Raw genomic sequence first — 18,983 nt, forward strand, 5'->3', positions numbered from 1 at the left:
CAAGTAGCTACTTGTCAGATGCTGGGCTTTACAAAATAACAGTGTCCTTTATTTGGAAACACTACTATTTAATTCACTGATGGAGGGGTGCCATTCCTAACTAGCTTTCCATAAACCAAAGTCTGTGGTCACTAGGTAGAAAATGTAAGGGGGAGGGGGGGCGGTGCCACGACAACCTTTGTCTTTCAACCCTAGCAATGAACATGCCTGGGAAGTGCAGTCGGCTCCATGAATTCAGGATTGCCTAATTACTAAAATAAAACACACTTTATACATAAATCAATAAATCAGCCTGCAATGGCAAGATGGGCAGCCGGTTACTAGACGAAATGAATATGCATAAGCACCACCTCCTAGGAGAGCTTCTGTGCCCGGGCAAGATCACAAAATCTGAAAGGATGGTTCCAGGAAGGCGGCAGGCAATGCCCCGTGAGAAATGGCACGCAATTTACCGGGCAAGAGAAAATGCCCCGCAAAGAAGTCGGGGGAGGGGGTGAGCTCAGCTCGCAGGAGCTCTAGTGACAGTGAGGACGACCCCTCACCTTGAAGAAGGGGAGGAGCGGGCAGGCAGGGTCCGCGCCTGCCCCGGTGCGCATGGTCCAGAGCGCAGGGGCGCTGCTCCCCGAGCCCGGGTACCACGCAGCCCGCCCGCGCTGCACCGCTCAGCTACTTACCCCGGCCGCGTTATTAATAGATGCTAATGGCTCCGTTAGATCGAGGCGAAGTCTCTTTCTTTTTTGTCATATGGAAATTCCAAGTTAAAAAAAAATCCTGAAGCAGCAGTGGGCTCCCTGGTGCAGTGGATGTGAGTTCACACTCCGCCCCCAGCCGCCTCCACACTCCCCGCCAGCCCCCAACTTGCTGCAGCAGGGGCCAAAAATCAATCCGGAGCTGGGAGTGATCCTGAGCGCAGGCAGACAAAGACTTCACCGGGGCAGGGCCGGAGTCTGGCTTTGCTTTGAAAGCGGTAACCTGCAAGTGGCATTGCAGAAAGGGGTCCGACACGTTTTTCTCCAGGGTATTCTTTCATGACACCCTAAAATACTGAAGTCCTGACACTGTCCCACGACGGCGGGACAGTCATGTGCCACGATTCTCCAAAATACATTCCCAATCCCCTTTGTGCAAGACCAGAAAACACCTGACACACCACCCTATTGGGGTCCAGTCCCAAAGACCTTCCTCTGCCTTGCCACCCAACAACCCCTCAAAAGCCCCTTTGGTCTGGGGTGGGAGGAAGGGAGGGAGGGAAGGGAAGAAGGGATTACACTTAATCCATTAAGAGACACCATGATTAATATCAATCAACTATTCCAAGATAAACTGTTTTATAAATGAGTGGAAAATTTAAAAAAGAAAAGAAAAATTAAAGTAGGTTCAGAGATTTGGTCTGAATGCACTTTGGCAGAAGAAAAACAAAGTGATAAAACAAACAAACAAACAAAAAACGAAGTGCTGCTGTATAGCACCCTCAGGATTGCTTACTTAAGCCCTTAGATGGGCCAGACCATCTTGGTTTCTCACACACCAGCAAGGCCTGCCGTGTTGGTGGCTGAAACTACCCATGTTACAATTCAGCTAGTATTTGCTGGAAGACTATGTAGTTCAACTCTATTAAGAACACACTAATTTTGAAATCTGCAATAAATCAATCTGTGGAGGTGGGCCCTGAGTGGAGTAACAGTTAACTTCCAACTTTCTTAATATTCAGGATCTTCCAACTTGGCGGCGTGGGGGGCACCTAAACTAACAGCCTTTGTTTCTTCAATGTGTTTTCCTGTTCTTGGTCCAGAAGTTGTTTAAGTGAACTCTGTGGTTACCATATCATGTTATACATGCCAGTTGTGAGTTTTAACTATTTTAATTAAGTCATCTTTTTCTATTTCTTAGTATTCATTCATAACTATTTATCTTCCCCAAAGTCCTAAAACTCCATTAGCACAATTATTATTTTTCAATAAATCAGATTGGCCTTCTTACCATGATTCTCAACGAACAAGAACTAACAGTACAATAATTACGGATGTTGTAACTGATGTCACAAGTGACGGAGAAATTGGGAATTTGACCAGAACCTTCGAATCATCTTTCCAATTCCTAATTCTTGTTCTCCTCCAACCACAGGCACCAAACAGAATGACAGGGCAAAGTATAACAAAGTTTCAGAGTACTGGATGTTTGCTGAGAGATACATGGGCTTTATTATAGCCCCTGTTTCTTTTGTTAAGTTGGTTTTTAATGAGCAGCTGCAGAAGTTCAACAACAAGCTATTAACCACTTCAGGGTTGCTTTACGGGAAATGGGATCTCCCTGCACAACCCTGCAAATTCTGGTAAACCAGGGGCAAACCATTTTAAAAATAAATTGATTTACCAAAGTGGTTGCATGGGACATGCCGGTCCTGATTAGGTGAGGGTAGTTGGGGAAGAGAAAGGTGCACAGAGAATTACCTTCTTATAGGCAGATAAAGAGCTGCAGCTGTTTTCTTGGTTCCACCGAAAGAATGAAAAATGCCATTAATTCTTTCAAGACAAATGCAAGCAACTGGCTTTGTTGCCTTTTCTCTTTCCCTCCCTCCCTCCCTCCCTCTCTCCCTCCCTCCTCTGTCTGTGCAGCTTTAGAGAAAGGAGCCTGTAAGATTGTTGCAGTGATGGAATCACAGGGTCTGGCTATATTAGCAGAATCACAGACAGCACTAGGGTGATGTCTTCGCTCTCCAGCTCTCTAATTATTTACCCAGATCAAGCCTGACTGCTGGAAAATCAGCTCTCTCCAGGAGGTAACCGAGCTGAAAGGTTCTTTTCACTGAGAAATGATGGGCTGGTGGCTGGCATCCAGCCTACAGGCCAGTGCGCCCTTGTGGGCAGTGTCACAAAATAAATACCCAGCACTACACCATTTTCTTCATTCATTCCCAGGAAAGTACTGGTCAATTTAAGAAAATTAGGTAAGAAGAGCATATCGGTGGTACCCAAACACACAAAGATTGAGCCCCTTGAAGACACTGTACTTAAAATTAATTTTGTGAAATGAGGAAAGGGGGCATGCTGAGATTGTTTAGTATTTTATAGCTGGAGCGTCCATTCAAAGTCCCTATATGCAGACAAAGCAGATTGCTGCATTGTTCCCACTAACGGGTGCTGTTTTCTCTTGCAGGTCTGAAAACAGATAATGTTCAGGCAACATTTATGTTCTAATTTGCTCAGACTCTTATAAAAACAGAAAGCCACTAGCACTCTGTCAGCTCACACACTTCTCCAAAGCTCTGGGTCGCTCTCTCTTGACTCCCCAGAATAAAAGGAAAAAAAAAATCGATTTAAATCAATCAATATCATTTATATTTGTCTATTTATAAAAGCTTTGTTTGAAGCAACATTTAATTTTAATGCTTTCCACTTTCTTCTTTGCTTTCCTAGGATGATAAAACTATCGTCACACACACACAAATTTTTAATTTATCAGGCCCACGATGGGACGAATCACCTTCAGATTCCTTTATTTTTCACCACTCACAGACGAACATGGCTGCCAGTGAGGATCTGTCGTGAACGTGAACATGTGGGCCTGGCACACGCATCACCACTGCTCATTTACCTACACCCTTCGGAAGGCGCAATGACAGCGTTCAACCAACAGATACAGGATAGCTTGGGGGAAACAATGTATGTGTTTTGATTGGCATTTCAAATTTATGCTGTGTTTATTCTAACATTAAAATCCATTTGTATTCTCTACATATACAGCCATCACTTAGGAGTACATGTGAGGATTCTTTTTCCTGCTTCCCGGTCAGGACTAGAATTCAAAATCTACTGTGGGTGATTAGCTTGCTGATTTTTAAAAAGAGATTTCCCTTTTCAAAAATCACTCTTGGGGGGCAACTGACATTCTAACTTGAGCTTGAGAAGCAGTGGAATTTTATTCCTGTATTCAACACTGAAGCAAACTACAGTTGACCCTTGAACGTGGGAGTTAAGAGCACTGACTCCCGTGCAGTCCAAAATCTTGTATAACTCTTTACTCCCCCCAAACTTAACTACTAACAGTTCCCTGTTGACTGGAAGTCTTACCAATAGCATAAACAGTCGATTAACACATATTCTGTATTTTATGTGTATTATATACTGTATTCTTACAATAACACATTTTCCTAATTTTTCAGTACTTCTAAGCATTGCAGTTCATCTGTTATTCTCAAATTGTTGTACATCTCCAAAAAAATTTCCCATATATTGAAAAGAATCTGTGCCTAAGTGGACCCGCACCCTTCAAGCCCATGTTCAAGGGTCAACTGTACTTCGTTTTGCTTAGGATTTGTAATACAGTCATCAAATTTCTGTAACGAAACATTTGCATCTGTATTGCAGCATGGCTGCAAACATATATCATTTAAGAGAAGGAAACAATAAATTCATTATTTAGAAAATAACTAGTTTGGGTTTGTTAAAAGTCTATCTTGAGCTTCTTCTTAGACATCACAGAAGCACCTCAAGTATTCCATAGAACAAACTGTTAATAGAAGTATTAATAGAGTTTTGAACAGGGTATAAATTTAACAAGCAGAGACAATGGGGTCACCCCTTTCCAGTATGAAACCACACTGCCCAACTGTCCTTTGAGGCCATTTAAAACAGGAGGAAAGAAAGACACCTCACCATGCCTCAGGTTAACAAATTATTTTAGAAGAAAAAAAAAGTAATTTACATTAAATTATTTTTCATTTGGAGAACACATATTGATTATAAACAATTTCTTCTCTGGTATTGAAAAAAATTTCAACTGGAATGTCAAGTAATTTCCCCCCAATTCTAAGGGGGAAATAAACTCACTATTCTCATAGCCATCACAGACTATAGACCACAATGTTCAATTTGGAATTTTTTATCTTCTATAGAAAAATGTTTAATGTAGTGAATAGCGGGTTTTTTTTTTTTTAAGATTTTATTTATTTATTTGAGAGAGAGACAGGGAGAGAGAGCATGAGTGAGGAGAAGGGCAGAGAGAGAAGCAGACTCCCCGTGGAGCTGGGAGCCCGATGTGGGACTCGATCCCGGGACTCCGAGATCATGACCTGAGCTGAAGGCAGTTGTCCAACCAACTGAGCCACCCAGGTGTCCCGTGAATAGCATTCTTAAAAAACAAAGAAAAACCTCTTAGGATATTGAGGACATTTCCATTGTTCATAGGATTTACAGCTGTTTAAATATTTTGAGCTTTTTGTCTCAACTGCATTATGCTCTACTCAGATCCAGATCACTGCTTTGTTCACCTGATTGCAAGACACGTTCCATTTTCCTTCTTGGGGCCTGGTAATGGTCCCTGAGCCTCAGTTCCCCTCTTCGTTTTTTACCTAACAGTGCCAGTTTTCAAGTTCTTAGAGCACTAACCCTAAAACAAATGGGCTAAGGTAGGATCAGCCCAACCCAGAGAAGAGCCAGTTGACTTGCTTTATGGCTAAGTTATATCAGGATCAAAAGCCAGGGCAGTTGACTGCATGGGGGCAAGCTTGAGACTACACATCACCAGGGGCATCCCTGAAGAAGTGTGGAGCGCTGAGGACAGCTCCTCTTACTGCCAATGGCCCGTGCTTTCCTCCTGATTTAGGTTCCCTTGTGTCCTTTCCTGGCCTTGGCAATAACTATTATTGGCTGTGTGCAATCCTCCTCTTTTCATGGAGGTGGTCCAATTGGACCACAAAGGCTTTGTGAATTACTCATAAGGAATCACAAGCTAGTAATTATAAAAACCAACACCACCTTGTAAAGTTGCAGGGTCAGGGTGGCTAAAGCCATTAAAGGATCAGGGTTTGAAAGGACAGTATGGTAGAGCCAAATGCAGTTTGCCTTTATCTGAACCTGATATCTGCCATCCTACAGATGCAACAAGTGCTCCCCTTTTGTGGAAGAGACAGAGAGAAAGGAATGAGGTGACATGGCAAGTTAATGTCCCAGTCCAGGATTGGGTCTACTGATTTCAGGGTGTTCTCCTTCAGGAATCTGGACCTCCGAATGTTCAGCTAATATGGGGATGGGACTGTCTTGTGGTTCCTTTTGGAAGGCAAGTTTGGGTCCTTTGTAGGGCCTCTTGTGATTCCCCAGCATCTTTGAAATCTAATCCCTACCTGTCCTCACCTGAAAAGCCACCACCATTCCTTGCTTGGGCCAGCATCATCAACAGGAGGGGTGCTGCAGTCCAAGACTCTTTTACCTAAGAGCAGATGAAGGGGACTCTGTGCAATGCCATCTACCCCCAGGATCCCATCTGTGTGGAGAGCATGGAGCTTGAGTCTGTCTGGCCAATTCCAGCACCTAGAAGGGGGGCGTGCTCATGAGCAAGCACTGAGATGGGAGGTGTCCTCTGCCAAGGAAAAGGTCAAGAACCACCACTAACTGTCATTCTTGGAGTTCTTCAGTCTTTCTCCTTTGCCTGGTGCTTCTACCACCATCACCCAATCTTTCTGTTATGGCTTGGTTACCAAAACCTACTTTACCCATTCATTGGTATCTGTTAAGCTCTCATCACTACTCGCTCAGCTGCTGATACACACACAGGCAGGGTCATACTGGGAGGGGGAGACTTGACCCTGCTTTTCCACCCACTTCCACTGCTATTTGTCTTCCTGATGCGTCAGTGCTCCATCGGGAGACTGACAACACCGGACCTTCTTGTCAGACCTGCAGAGCTCCAGATGAGGAGCTATGCCACTTACATGCTGCCAGAACTAAGCAACCCTTTCCTGGACAGATCCAGACAGGTCCCAGATTCTTTAGGTAAAAACCATCTGCCTCCCTTTACAGACAATCATCATATCTGAACATTCCTCACTGTGAGATCTCATGTTGGCTGTGACCTGGGGATCAAGTGATTTGATCATATGATGGCAGGTGGGGTTTGAGCCCTTCCTGACTTGTAGTAGCTTTGTTTAGCTCAGGCTTGGTTCATGGACCAGGAGTGAGGAGGAGAGGATGGCATGTAGCTTCTCTGAGCCTCCATTTCCTTATCAGTAACCTCACAAAGTTTTGGTAGAGGTGAATGGAGATGGTGTGTGAGAAAGATGGCACCCAAAGTACTCAATAATTCTTTCCCAGTCCTCTCTCACCCACCCAGTATTGCATCCATCAGGAGCTAGTCCCTGGTTGCCACCAGGTGAGACAACCCATCCTCTCACCACCCCTCCTCCCCATGAGCACTACCTAGCCCAGGAAGCCCCACCCGGCTCTGAGAGGCAGAGATGGCAGGAGTGTAGGGTACAGGGGTTTCCTTTTCCCTGCACCTGCACCAGCCCAGCCACCTCCAATGGGTCCTCCTGGCTTCTCAGCAGGCGGGCTCCCAGTCTTTAGATGCTCTCAGACTTCTCGCTTTCTGTCTGCCCCCAAGCAATGACGGTGAGGCCAGGGTCGGTGCTGGGGTAGAGGAGAGCAAGAGTACAGAGGGGAGAAAGACAGACACAATCCTGCCCTTGGGGCCCTTTCCAGTTAATGGGGGCCAAGGGAACAAAGCAGGCCCTCCACCCCCAAATACAACGTGAAACGGCAGTGTTACGAAACACAGAAGGAGCAACAGCCCATGGCCGGGAGAGGGCAATGCGAAGAATAATGTGATTATATTTGTGTTTCTAAGGGCCACTCTGGATGCTGTATGGCCAGGGACAGGGAGCAGAGGCTGGAGACAGAGCAGATGCAGCTGGTTCTGCTAGAGGCCCGGGTGTGGGCTCAAAGAGGGAGGTGGGGGCCTTTGCTTGGGTAGGGACTCTGGAGACGGGGTAGATGGTTCCTGGAGGTGCCCAGATGGCAACACAACTGGGGCTGGGGCAGGATTTGGGCCAATTCTAGGCCTAATCCCAAACACCAAGAAGCAACAGCACGTGGAGAGAAAGCAAATGGAAGACAGTTCAGACCCTGTGTGGAACTCAGCGCAGTCTAAATAAATTAAACAAACAGTAAATTACACAATCTCCCCGAATTCTGTAATGTGGCTGACAGGGCCTCTTCTGATTTTAAGTGGGTGCCTCCCTAGAGCTGCCAACCATTCTGCCCATATAAAATCAGAGTTAGTACTGGGTTTCATTGGGTGGCAATATCCACAGCCATAATTCTGCACAGTGTCTCTTCCCATTGCTCACAAAGAGCACTACTGAGTGCAAGAAACTTTTCCCGGGTGCTCACATGCACACACTCCTCAGTCTAGATAACCACCCTTTGAGGGAGTACCATTATTATACATATTTAGAAGCTGATGCACAGAGAGGTTAAGGAACTTGCTCAAAGGCACACAGCAGCAAGCAAGTGGTACACCCAGGATGTAAACCCAGGGTGTGCCTGTGCTCTGTCACTCTCATAAACTTGGGCACCCAGCCCTGTGTTGATGGTTTCTCATCCTGCTGCCTTCTCCCTCTGCCCTGAAGCCAGTTGCATCTGCCTTGTTTCTCCTCCTGCTAACATCGATACACGGGGATTGGGGATGACAGGTACCACTGAGCATGAACCCACTCCTCCCTCTCTCAACATCTCTCCAACTAAGGTTTAGGTTGCCATGAGACAGAACATTTAACTAGTATCTGGGATTAAAAAAAAAAATTCAGAGTGGTGCTCCACTGAAGCCGATGTCCAGAATTGATAGCATATGGCTGTACACTTTGCGGAGACAGAAATCTAATATTCAAACAAAAAAAAAGTTCTGAAACTCTTTGGAATACTTCAACCAATGATCTGCAGAGGCAGACATAAATCACTGTGAAGAACACCTTTTCTTCTAATAGGAATAAAAGTCTAAGGGAAGAAACTGGAGGAAATGACTCACTGATATGCATGGAGGTGAGGGAAAGTGGGCCCTGGGGAGCCACATGGATGGATTACAGAGGCCTTGAGGCCCAGCTGGGAAGAGGCTGGGAAACGAGGTGCCTGGAACACATCTGAGCTTCTGATGTGTTCCTTCCTTTTCATCTTACGCAGCTCATGATTCAAACACCTGGGGTAGGTGGTGAGCTGGTCTAGAAACCTGGCCTGAGGTGCCTTGGAGAGGAAGGACAACAACATGGCTAGCCTCCACCTCTTCTGGCTGTGTGACCTTGGCTTGCCTCTCCAAGCCACTGTCTTCATTTGCAAATCGGTGATCATGGTACCTACTACACAGGTGCTTATGAAAATACCCACATCAAGTGTTGAGGAGACACTTAAAGTGATAGTTATAAGTCATGGAGGTGAGGAGATAATTTTCTCTGGGCCCTAGGTCATGCTGCTCAGGGCCCAGGTGGCTAATTTCTGTCCAGCCCTGAGGGAGGGAGAACACATACCTGGATATTCCCAATTCAAATAATGCCCTCAGAGCTTGAGCCAACTGTGGTGTGTGATCCCGACCACCCCTGGCCCTTGGGGCAGAGCAGGTGTTGGGAGACTAAGAAGAGCCAGACTGACTGGAGGAATGGGACAGATGGTGATGGGACCAGGGAAGCCTTTTGCAAGCCCTCTGGATCTTGACATTAGACTATCTCCACACCTGCTCTCAGCCTCTGTCAAGACAACTCCTTTGGGCCAACCTATCTGTGAAAGAAGGTCAGAAGGTGTCTGCGGGATGTCCTTGCTACTTAATGGAGCATTTGTGCCGACAACCAGAAAACGTTAGAAATAACCATCGTCCTTCCCACATGAGATTGGTTCCCAATACTGCAACTTGAAATCACGGATGAACCCAAGCTTCTCTCAGTGGGTGGGAGTCCAAAAGAACAAGAGCTGCCCACATGAGCTGTTGTGTCACTCTGCAGGGGGCTCTCTACTGGGCCACACCTGTCACAGGCCTGCATCCCTGAGGCAGCATCCCCACCTCCCCCAGCCCACAGACTCCATGACAAAGGCTTAGCCAGCATGACCCTGCCTCTGTGTCGGCATGCGTTCTGCCTCCCACTCAGCAAACTCTGATCAAACCTCAGCTGTTGGCCCGGGCCCACAGTCCTGACTGGGGACAATGAACCCTCTCAGTGTGCTTTCAAATGAATGACCCAGCCACCTTCTTAAAGCAATGCCATTTGACCATTCTCAAGTACGGTAACTCCTATAAATAGAGATATAAATGATGCTAATCTGGAGGATTGGGCCATTCTTGTGCATAAAAGGATTTTTCTGTGTAGGCTTGTTGTGAATTGTCCTTTCTCAGTGGCTTAATTGTCAGCCAGAGGTTAACAGCAGAGTGGAGAAGGTGCCAGCCATGCTGGTGGGCGGAGCTCACAGGGAGATTTCCCAGAGCTATCTGCATTTCAGGCCCCAGAGACCATGGGGGTGGTAGAAGGATGGGGCATCAGGGGCGGTGTGCCCCAGTCCACAGCCTGGCATGCTCCTGGCACCGGATGGGACCATGGCAGGGACACCTGAGTAGGGCAAATGAGGCTGACCATGCTTTTCCCCAGAAGTTGCCAGAGGGCCTCTTAGCTGAGGGACAAGTTTGGAATGTTACAGTCATCTTCAGGGCCACAGTACCCTGGGACTTTGCAGCCATTTCCCTTTGGGGATTAGTTCTTTCCTACATGAGGCTATTGGTATGTCAGCCACTATCTACAGCAGGGTTAGAAAGTGCCCACATCAGCCCTCCACCTGACTATGGGCACTATAGCAAAAGCTCTCCACGTGCTGGGCAGCATGGCTTGGGCATGGGGCGATGACACAGCCAAGGGGGACCATGCCCCACTCAACCAGCCCAGCATCACTGTGGCAGCACTGAGATGGGAGAACTCCCAGAGAGGGGTGGAATGAGAAAAGCAGACAGTGATAGCCCTCTTGGGGATCAGCAATGCCCCAGCAATGAGCCACTCTTGCTGCCCTGAGAACAGAACCCAGAGACTGTGCAAGCAAGGTAGGACCTTGCCTCTGCCTCTCCTACCTCCTCTCCTACACCACATCAGAATGCCCCCAATGCTTGCAGTTCCTCCAGTAAGCCTGCTCCCTCAGCACCCCCACCTCTGCACATGTCCACAGAGGGTCCCTCAGACTCACGCCTTCTTCCTCCTCCACTAAGACTGAGTTCTGGAAGCTTCTCCAACCCCCCTCCCAATGCCCCCCCCCCATGGGTGAGGCCCTCTGCACCCTGGATTAGCTCCCTCTCTCGGTTCTCCCTCACCTTGTGTGCTCCCAGTCCTCCGCCCTATGTGAATGGGGAGCAGAGCCTGCATCCTTCAACAACAGGGCCTGGCTGTCCCCACATCCTGAGGGATCTCCTGGAGAGGAAGGTTCAGCCCTTTGAGGCTACCCACAAAGCAGCAGTCCCAGCAGGGGGCTTATTTGGTACAACCAGGACCCACACAAAATGGAGAGGCTGTGCTTGCAGAACTGCCCTTCACAACTTGTCCTGGCAGGTCAGCTAAGCTGGAGACTGGGGGACACAGCAAGAGGGCAACAGCAGAAGGGTTAGTGGCATCCTTCCCCCACCCTACACACACACTACAAATACTCGCCAGCTATGCCTTGAAAATTCTCATACTTTCAAAGAAGGAGGTGGAGGAATTTCCCAAAGTACCACCCAAGTGCTGGGAGGCTGCTCTGAGAAGGCACGTATGAGTGAGCGGCTTGACTGGGGAGGGCAGGAAGGACAAGGTAGCAGCAGGAAGGAACAGAGTTCACCAGGGAGAAAACAGTACATGTGTGCATGTGTGTATGTGTGTGCACTCACATGCATGTATGCATACATGTGCACGGATGTATGCATGCATGTTGGGGAGAAGCAGTAAGAGCAGAAGCTGAAGGCTGGGAGGCCCAAGATGAACACCCAGCACATCCACACTCAGGGGAAAAGAGCCCGGGTCACTGCCAAGAGAATCCAGTCAAAAGCACTAAAAAATTAAGTCCTAGGCACCTCTAGGGGTGTGTGATACAGATTAAAGCCCTTGCAAAGTCATGGGGGCTGAAGGGTGGGGAGGAACGGACTTTGGCTCCTACCTGCAGGATGGAGGTAGGGGGTGGAAGCAGGCCCTGTGGGTGCTCAAGTATGAGCCAGGACAAATGAGGAAAGAGAGCCAAGGACTAGATGGGGGGCCTTAGGAATGAGGGGTTTGCCAACAGGTATCAAGAGAAGAAGCATGCAGGCACCCTGTGAAGCATGCCTTGAGGAAATTAGATCAGCAAACACAGAGTGGGAGACAGAAGAGCAGAGATCATGCAGGGCCTGCAGGGTGAGGGAGCCCTGCCTACAGCCCCAGGGGGGGCAGGGGGCAGTGAAGGCAGGGTTGGGCAGGTGATGGAGAGGTGACTGGTCCTGTCCTCCGAGGAAGCCCCTCCACAAGCCTAGAAGGACGACTGGAGAGAGGAGCAATCCAAGAAGCCAGAGACCAGCATGGAGCATTTACAGTCCGCTGGGCATGAGATGGCACAGGCCTGAATGAGGTGGGCATCAGTGGCTAGAGAGACTGGGCATTGCAGGGACCATGGCAGCAGCAGAAGTGACAGGGCATGGAGACCACACTGGACCATGGCAGGAGGGGCTGCTGAGGTCTGAACATGATTCCAAATTCCTGGGGAGTGGTGTGGGAAGGGCACACACCTTCACCTGTGCCTGAGGACATGCCCAGAGGGAGCTCGAAAACTGTGTCTGCAGTGGTCACTGCTGGACACAGGCCTAGGGCTCATCTACTCAGTGGGCAGGGCAGAAGCAAGGAAACTGCCAGGAGGCAGCAAAGAGGATGAGGCCAAGGACACTAGCATAGACGAGCCTGACTCACAGCAGGTACCCAACAAGCTGGGGGGTAGGGGGAGCGGCATCCCAGAAGAAACTCCTACAGATGTGCCAGATGCTGACTGTGGCAGAAGCCCCTGGGAGACCTGAAAAATTATCCGTGTCCAAGTCCCCACCCCAGAGATTCTGATACAATCTGGGCCGCAGCCTGGCATCAACAGGTTTTGAAAACCCCCTAACCTTGAAGACAAAATTGAGAAAACTGAAAGGAATGTTCTAATTCTATGTTTTTTGTAAAGAATCTCCTAGGTGATTGTGAGGCAGGGCCAGTGTGAAGGATCTTGGGCCAAGGGGGAGATGGAGAAGTCCAGGCTATGAGGTTCCTGAGGACGGCGCCACCCTACTCACCTGCACCCACCATGCTGTCTGTCCCTCCTCATACAAGCTTCCTCTGGGTACTGGGGGAATGGGGTCACCATGGGCAGACACAAAGGGGATGGTCACAACTGCAAAGCATCCTTTACCTTTCTATCTTCCCTACATGTCTATTTATAACATCTTAGGATGGTGGGAGCCAAAGACCTCAAGCTACACTAGGAGTAAGTCCACTGGCCCAGTGACTCTTACATCCCGGAACAGATTCTGAGAATGTCAAGGTCAATGCATTCAAAAGACCCTCTACATTTACAGGGGAAACTTTAGCTGGTTTTAGCAAGAGGCCTATGCCTGTGTCTTAACTTCTCAATAGGTCCTGCCTTGACTGAAGGGGTCTTTGCTTCCTTTTTAAGCACACTTGAGGAAAATTCTTTCAGATGCAGGAGCCCACATGGAAATTAGATGGTGAAGCCCTACCCACGTGCAACAGGGTAGAGTGACCACAAAGAGGACCTTCTGGAAGGGCAAATCCACACTTTTGTCCCTAACGCTCTTCTTCCAAAGTCTCTGAGAGCACCTCACATGGATACTCAAAGCCAAACAAATGAGCCAGAACCTGGGTAGGTTCAGGGGTAACGGAGACCAACTGCCTAGTTGGGAACTGAGTCTCAGAGCAACAATAGTCAAACTCATGGAAGCAAAGAATAGAATGGTGGTTGCCAGGAGCTGGAGGAGGGGGAACGGAGAGTTGTTAATCAACGGGTATAAAATTTCAGTTATGCAAGATGAATACATTCTAGAGATCTGCCTTTAGATAACAACACTGTATTATATACTTCAAAATCTGTTTAAGAGGGTAGACCTCATTCTAAGTGTTTTTACCACAATAAAATTAAAAAAAAAAAAAAGCAGTGACAATATCACGCACTGTGTCCTGATTGAAAGCATTCGGTTCTATTTAAAAATATACAAAGAAGAGGGCAAAGGGAGCCACTATGATTTGCAAGGTGGCTGTGCAGGGCTCCCTGTGTAGAGAGCACCATCATCGGTGCCGGCTGGCCTCTAGTTTCTGCAGCACGTGCTGCCTTTAGCTCATGTCGTCCACAAAGGGCAAGCCTCACCCGTTTCCCAAATTCTCTGAGCAAATGCCACCAGGCACGTAGTCACTAGCTCTCCATGTGGCTTTTTAAACTTTCATTTGTATATAAAGGAAGTAATATTTCAGAAATTATGCTTTTCATTCACACTGGCCACATTTCGAGTGCTTGGCTGCCACATGTGGCTAGTGGTTCTTGACTGGGTGGAGCCGATACTGAGCATTTCCATCATCAGAGATGCTGCTCAAGAAATAGGCTTTCTAAGGAAGCTGGTCAGTCCCATGTTTAGATCTAGAAAAAGTCAGATCATTTTAGTCATCGTGGCCACCACCAGCAGCATCCCTAGACTAACACACAAGGGGGGAAAAAGAAGAAGAGGAAGAAAACCTGGAATTTGGCCAGTTTTCCTACATTTACTAGCATCTCCAAAGAAATGGCAGAAGCTATCATCTCTATACATGTTCACCTTGTGCTGTTTTAGTTTTTATCTGTCAGTTTAAAAGTGTCTGTCTGTCTGCCTGCTGTGAGTGGACTCTCAGTTCCACAAATAACCTAGCTAAGACCACATCCCCAAAAGGTGTTCAGGAAGGCCTGAGTTAAAACTTTGGGAGGAAAATTCATGCTCCCCCAAATTACTTTCAGGGATAGAAGAAGCCAACAATGTGGGTTTACAATAGGTTTTGTATCTTAAAATCTTGTCTTGAATGCTGAGCTTTTACTTGAATGTTTAAGGGAGAAAAATTATCTTGAAGGACTCTCAGGAAGACAGAGATGTTTGCAGAGGTCTGTGAAAAACACAGCCACAAAATGAGGATTCTGAAGAGGGTATGGCCACCTTGTTGCAGGATAGCACTGGGTAGGACACTGGGTTTCCAAATTCTTGACTTAGGCACAGAATTCATAGATGGGGTACCCCTCTGCTTGGCCAAGGAAAAAAAATCAAGCCCATCAGATAATGGGTTTGCATGTTCACCGAAGCACACGGTCATCAGGGGGCCAAGGCCATAGCAAGATGAAGAAATTTAACTTGAAAGTAGGACTAACTGGTTTCACTTGATTTTTAAATTTTTTTTAAATGAAACTTAAAGCCCCTATCCCCAGCACATCCACATCCACACACACACACACACACACACACCCCAAAGCCAAAACAAACCAAAAATTCTACCACATATTACTTTTTCACCAAATTTCTACATAACCATGGTGGGGTCTGCTTATAAAAAGAAAATAACTTTTGTCACAGCACGTATCTCAAATAAAAACTAAGCTGCGGAAAAACAGTCATGCCTATTTTTTTTTTAATGTTATAGGACATTTGGTTATGCCTATTTCTTAGTATTCGGGTTTTGAATTCAACTGGAATGGTTTAGGCTCCCTGGAAGTGGGGCATAAGCATTTAACTATTAATAAGTATAACAGTATGCTTACGGGTATGTTATATATTTATAAAATGTACATATATTATTAATAAAGCAATAAGTCTAAGTAGTCATCAGCTGACTGTGGTCCCCAGCTAATCCCCTCTTACATGGGGAATATGGATTCTTAAGAGGCTAATGGGGGTTTAATAAAGGTTTCCTCTGTGTCACAGGGTTTCTCTTAGTGAAACTAACTTATATAAAGCTTGGAGAGTACATGCCCTAAGCAAACTGCCTGTTGATATTCTGTTGGCATGAGCAATTGTGCCTGAAAGTAAACTTTTTATTAAATGTGAAGCTAGATCCATTTAGTATAGTATATGCCACTACTTCACTGATAATTGAATTAGTACATTGTAATTTTTCCTTATTTTGCCTAAATGTGTTTTTATTAAAGTGGAAAAAACCCCACCAATTTTTAAAAAGCACATTACCCTCAATCCCTCCAATCAACTTGGCTATTATTGAAATAATTGCTGGAAGAAAAAGTAGTCCCACTGCTGCTCTTCTATTGAACGAATGTAACCTTATGCTGCATCTAAGCGAAAAGAGCTCGGAGTCTGGTTTCTGAAAATACAGCAGTTATAGGGAAAAAATACAGGCATTTTAGCTACTTTCAGATCTCCATTTAACATATAAAAATCAAACCTCAGAAATGATAATGTCCATTTCTGCAAAACAGCTGCAACTGTGACCCTGTTTTTGAAATTTATCATGAATAAAGATTCTTTTAAAACCATTCAAAAGCTTTACCAAGGACCAGGTGAATGTATTGAAGTTATTTTTAAATTGACTGAAGATATCTATAAGTGCTTACATTTGTTCTGCCTTTAAATATTCTCACCATAGGATATTAAGGCCTGGTTAGAATGCAATCTATTAAAGATGGGTTTATTTTTAACTAAACTGGGTATTATATTAGCAACATATAACCTTTAATATTTTTCAATCAGAATATAGTTCATTTAACTTCTACCTTAGGTCCTATTCATTTTTCTCCCTCCATTTAATTAAAAGAAATTAGTAAAAACTGTCCAAAACTTAAGACAACAGCAAAGCCTGTAAATGTAGTTTTCAGATTCAAATTTCTCCAGGAAATATCTTCTTTCCAATTTTCTTTTCCCCAGGATTTAATTTGGTGACATCCAGTAAGTCCCAGTTTTGACATTTGCAGACATACATTTCTCTGTAGGTTAAAAGTAATGAAATTTATGCAAATAGTTAATTCCCAAGTTTCAAGTTCTCATATAGCCTCACTTTTGCTAAAATCTCAACGCATAATTCCCCAACCTTACACTATCAAATTTGACTGCCTCTCTTTGTGCAACAACAACAAAAAAACCACGTATGGCAAATAGTTTCTAATTGTTACAAAGCTGTATACATACATAAGGGAATATATATATAAAAGATTTTACTTATAAAAGATATTACTAAAATTCGTAGCTTTCCTCTAATCATATACTGTTAAGCCTCTGTAGCTGTCTAGGGCTCATACAATCCCATTTTTTTAGGAACATTTGCATTCTCTTACTGCTAATTGGATATCTGAAAAAAATCAATCAAAAGCACTTTAATGAAGTAGATGAGATAAAGCAAAAGTTCTTGAAACCCTACAGAAGAAGAGTAGAAATGATCCGCCTGATGTCAAGTCCTTTATACTTGATAGCTTCACTGTCCTGTTTTCACCCGTTCTCTATGTAAGTCATAGGTTCTTCTGGTTATCAGATATGACCTGAGATTTAACAAGTGAAAACTCTGCTGCAGCACACTTTTAAAATTCTTGAATACTGCCCAGGAACTAGGAGAGTCATTTGTCTAGAGTGTGATTTGATTTTTGCCATTAAAAAAAAAATCAACAATTAAAACTTGATTAGCAAAGAGCCCACTGGCTTCATTCATTTATAGGAGACAAAGAATTCCTGAAGGAAGCTAGGTTGCACCCCACCCAGTGGGCTGGAAGAGTATAATGTATCCCACTGTCCTGGGATAAAACAGGATTATAGCTACAATACTGCATGTTCCCTCTGTGGCCAGATTCTAAGCAGACAACTGACCATCCGGGAGTCAGCTCTATGCCAACTACAGAAAGTAACCAAAAAATATCACTTCCCCAGAAATACATACCATCATCACCGCTCTATCAGGAAAATGGATTTTAACAAATAGCACATAAAACTTATTAAAACTGAGATTCCTTTACTTATCATTCACTGGGAAATTTTAAAAGAAAAAGATTTAGCTTTCTAACGCATGGGTACTTTTCTGCTTGGTTGTTCTTAAAAATAATTTATGTAAAGCAGGCTTTCTCTAAATATACTGTGCTCTCCCATATACACATTGAAAAAGATATTTGCATACAGTGAGTATATGCACTGATACACACATGGTAAAAACTTAAAAAATATGGACTGCATAAATCAGTTGCTGATTTTAAATATACACCAACTTAAACAGATTTGTTTGCAATGTCTGAATTCCTCAGGTAGAAAAGATCTTTCTTTTGGCTGTGGATCTAGAAGATGTTTATACTCTTAGAGTGTGCAAAAAATGCTTCCCCATATAAACAAAGAAAGAAATCTTCCAAGATCTTGGTATTCTAACCTTGCCTCTGCTATTAAAAATCTACCCGATGAATGTGATGGAGAGCGGCGCAATCAGTCTGTCATGCTACAGTAAACATGATATTTTGTGTGCTGCCCAAGACATTTTTTCTCATGAATATAAGTCGCCTGCCATTTATTATGAGATTTTTTTCCCCGATTGACACCCCATTATGTATATTCAGTCAAGCTCAAACAAGATTTCAAGTGATCAATATACTATTTGTGCTGAAAGTCTATTAGCAGCTCTAGCAATCAACTCTGCAGTGAAACAAAATGGAGAGATATTTAGTGAAAGGACTTACATGGAAATCCATGTTCTGGGCAAAGGTACAGAGACTGGAGGCAGAAAAGCAAGGGGAAGAGAAGGTAGGGCAGACGATTTTCCTAATAAAAATCCGCCTTTGTAGAGCCTGATCACTGAGGAAATGCCTAAGAATTTTGCAAAAATATCTTAAATTCAGGTCTCTAAAGAAGCAGGGACGGATCTAAACCAGCACTGAGTCCCTTTCCGAGAACATACAGCTTCCTTCGTAAAGAGCAGTACTTGGAAGTACTTGCTAACTGCAAAGGGGAGAAGGTGGACTAACCCTGGGAAATCTGCAAAATTCTGCACCATCTACATCTTTGTGGGAAACAGCAATGGCTTCCTAGAGATTTTGACTCTTGCTGTTTTATAAACAAAGTGTACCAGGTCGCTCTAGTATGAGCATAGCAGCTGAGCTAAGGTCACATTTGGGTTAAGGTACATGGTAGGAAACGGAGCTTGATAAAAGCCATAGGGTTTCATCTGGCACAAAAGAACTCTGGTCCTGAGGCTAGATGTGTCTCCA

At 45.2% G+C, this 18,983-nt stretch overlaps 1 long non-coding RNA gene across 2 annotated transcripts in view; it reads right to left on the reverse strand.

Annotated features, from left to right (window-relative positions):
* The window catches only part of LOC309862002, a 115,401-nt gene that overhangs the window by 91,459 nt on the left and 4,959 nt on the right, over positions 1-18,983 (reverse strand). The window contains exon 3 of one of the 2 annotated variants that reach the window (XR_014310274.1): positions 16,461-16,733. The exons of the other annotated variant lie outside the window; for it this stretch is intronic. This is a non-coding gene — a long non-coding RNA (uncharacterized lncRNA). Of the gene's footprint in view, positions 1-16,460; positions 16,734-18,983 lie in introns of those variants that run through there. 2 annotated transcript variants of the gene reach the window in all.

Source organism: Mustela nivalis (assembly GCF_964662115.1).
Source record: "Mustela nivalis genome assembly, chromosome: 1".
Classification (NCBI taxonomy): domain Eukaryota; kingdom Metazoa; phylum Chordata; class Mammalia; order Carnivora; family Mustelidae; genus Mustela; species Mustela nivalis.